Source organism: Chiroxiphia lanceolata, chromosome 4 (genome assembly GCF_009829145.1).
Source record: "Chiroxiphia lanceolata isolate bChiLan1 chromosome 4, bChiLan1.pri, whole genome shotgun sequence".
Taxonomy (NCBI): domain Eukaryota; kingdom Metazoa; phylum Chordata; class Aves; order Passeriformes; family Pipridae; genus Chiroxiphia; species Chiroxiphia lanceolata.
The window spans coordinates 73,019,436-73,022,716 of NC_045640.1; the positions used below are offsets into that span (position 1 = coordinate 73,019,436).

Genomic DNA, 3,281 nt, shown 5'->3' on the forward strand with positions numbered 1-3,281 from the left:
GAAAATGCTGGTGCCAGTTTTACTTTAACCAGTAAAGTTTTATTGAGTGCTACTGTCCCTAGCTGCTGCCCTTAACTTCATGTGATTACTAAACCATCTACAGTTTGGAACTGGTTTTATAGTTCGCCCTTCTTACGGGGGAACAGCTGGCAAAAAGAAAAATCATTTAAATACCAGTGCTTAAAAAGCAAAAAGTGGAAAGAAGATCGTAAATATAAAACCAAAATATTGGTTTTCTTAAATCCGTGGTAATGACCTCACTGGGTTCTCCAAAATGCAAAATAATCTGGATCTCTGGGGCTCCCCCGAGTGTTGGGAAAGTCAATGGAATAACCTTGGTCTCTGTGAAATCCCACTGGGAAAATCATCCTTGTAGCTGATCCTGTTCTAGAGCCAACGCCAAAGTGGGCTGGAGGGAGGTCCCTCCAAGACAGGCATCTTCACTGTGCATCAGGACAGAACTATTCCCAAGGTGGAATTGGCTGCCACCCAGATAAACAAGGGGGGGATAAAACATTTGGGAGTCTCAGTTTTACACTGTTGCCAGACAAAACTGCCAAAGGTCCCTTCCAACCCAAAGCCAGGCACTCCATGTCCCTGCTACGCTGCTTTCTGGACCAGAGCCTTTTTGGATTGAATCTTGGTTGTATGAGGCAAATTACAGAGTGCCAGGAGCCTAATTGGTGACTAATGTCTCTTTGCAAGGTATAGAAGTGACTCAAAGAGAACTCGTGGCAGGCAATGCAATATTTGGGGTCCTGTCACTCGTAATTAAAAAGTGACCTCACGGGGAGTTGAATCCTTTTTAACATTTGGAGCTGCCTCAGAATGCGTTTTCTTGTGCAGCTCTCTGTGTGAGATATATTGGAATTCTGTCTGATCTGTGGCAACCAACAGGTGAAGAGAAAGTGCTGTAGTTTGAAAATCATTGGAGTAACACATGCAAACCCTCAGCAACCTTATTTAAAGTGATATAAGAGTCTCCACCGACCGTATATTACTTGTTTCTGTGAGTTAGATCCAACCTCACACAATTAAATCTTTCTACCCCTGATACTTTGCCCAAGGGACTCTTTTCCTCACTATTATGCTGTACATTGGAAAGAGTAGACCAGCATCAAGGCCACAGATCAAAGCCTGATCAGCACAATACCTTCCACTTGAGAGTTAATGCATCCACAGTATTAGTCATAAAGCATGGAAAGGAACCAAGTTTCCTGTTCCATGCCTCCGAGCATATCCAAGTTACTGGATCTCTGGAATGAGGACCATGGGATATTTGTTTGGTGTATTTGAAATGAGCCATCTAGGAACAGAACTGAGGATTTGATATTTATTGTTAATAATTGTGAGAGCTGTCCTCTAACCGAAGGTTAGTCTGGTTTGCTGTGCACCAAAAAACAGAAGTTCATGTCCTCACCAGTCCAGCTGAACCCAGACAAGAGAGAAACAGGAGCCGGTTGCAAGCGAGGCAGCTCTGGAAGAGACCTCCTAGGTTTTTGGCTCTGGGTTTCTGCCACAGCAGGGAGTTGCCTCCTCAAGTCCCATTGCTCCAGTTGACAAGCCCATCTTAAATCAGTGACAGCCTGTGCTTTGAGCAAACATAAGCCCCTTTGATTTTCAGAGAGCAACTTGTGTGGTTTGCCTCTACACAGGCCTTGATTTTTACAGATCAGCTCAAGCATCCAAATGATGACTTTAAGAACTGCTTGTAATCCGTGCTTTCTGCTAGTAAAATCAAAACACATTAATCAGGTTCAATTAATCCAGGTTTATAGTTTACCTGGTTTAGCTCAGTCACATGTGACTTAACGAATTACAGCATTTCTACTTCTTCTATGATAGTTTTAAACCTGATATTTTCCTTCTCTGTAAAACAGGTGTGTCCATTTTCATCATTAATGTTGGCTGTCCTGGTTGGATTTTGCCTCTAAATATTTCTATTAGAAAACTCCACAGAGAAGAATACAAACAGAGAGTGAAATACAGCTAAATACATGTAATGCAGCAGCTGGGCTGCTGGCTTTAACAATTTTATTACCATCTGAAAATTTACTTATGGGCTCCAACCTGAGTGCAAGAGACAAATGAAATATGACTTGAGATTATTTGTGGCAAATATGTGGTTTTGTTCTTACTTTTTTTTCGTACAGAATTGAAAATGCAATGCATTAAAGCCTCAAAATTCAGAGGAGATATAGAACCCAAGTGTATTAAACAAAAATATTCTCTAAAAATCCCATGAAAATTAGGTGCTTGACCCATGATCTCAAGGCACGGAGCTTTGGCAATATTATAAATGTCCATAAATATGTTTATAATTGTTTACTTTAGAGACAATATTAGAAGGAATTTTCCATGATGGTAGAAAGAGAGCTTGTATTTTAGTATCTCTTTTCCAAAAACCGAAAGATGGATACAGCTTTACTACAATCATAAATAGTCATTGCTACATGTCAGAAAAAAGGGCAACATATTCCTTCTCTGTTCTTGTATTTCACGCAGTTCTATCACACAAAATACCATTTATGTTTTTAATTTATGACAACTGCAGTAGAGGAAGTTTAGACCTTACGTGCTGTTACTGTGTCCAAAATCTGGAGGGTTTATGGTAGCGGTAGCAGGAGTTCCTGCCCATATAGTGTGAGTGGAAGAACCTATGGGATAAAGGGCATCAAAAATTAACAGAAACAGCTATTGCTTTATCCATCTTATGTATATATGTATAAAAAGTGCATGTGTATATATATATATACAAAAATATTGACCTACCAGCAGCTGCAAATTATTTCAGCTTTAAGAGATTTTGCAAATACATGCAGTTAAAGTCCATTCCCAGGGGAGAAACATAACTTGAAGATCGAATAACTCGAGGCTGATACTGAAACTTCTGACACCCAGTTGAGGAAATGAGTTTCTCAGGGCTTTTTCCTCTTTTTTTTTTTTTTTTCACTGCTGCATGTGGTGATAGTTTCTATTTCCACAGCATTTATAAGGCCTGTCACTGGGGAACAGAGAAAACTAAAGTAGTAAAATTCCCTCTAAGTCAGGGCAGTTATTTTAGCAACTGCAGAATCGTGATGCAACAGTGGCTTGTGTCATTCCAAGGGCTTCATTCGGAGCTCACCGGAGCTCCATGGCTACACATTCGTGATGCTCCATGGATGTCAATGGATCTCACTTGGAGCTTTTTCTGGACTAATCAGCCATTCCTTGGTCAAAATGTGTCCCTCCTGTTTGTAGGCACTGTGTACTGTTGTGTCTGTAGTCACACACTGCCA

The 3,281-nt window shown here is 40.5% G+C and overlaps 1 long non-coding RNA gene across 1 annotated transcript; it reads right to left on the reverse strand.

The window, feature by feature from the left end:
* Positions 1–1,319: 1,319 nt before the first annotated feature.
* On the reverse strand, positions 1,320–3,039 carry LOC116786386. Its single transcript, XR_004356908.1, has 3 exons — positions 2,773–3,039; positions 2,576–2,657; positions 1,320–1,591 (listed from the first exon to the last, which is right to left on the reverse strand). It is a non-coding gene; the product is annotated as an uncharacterized LOC116786386 (long non-coding RNA).
* Between the last annotated feature and the right edge of the window lie 242 nt (positions 3,040–3,281).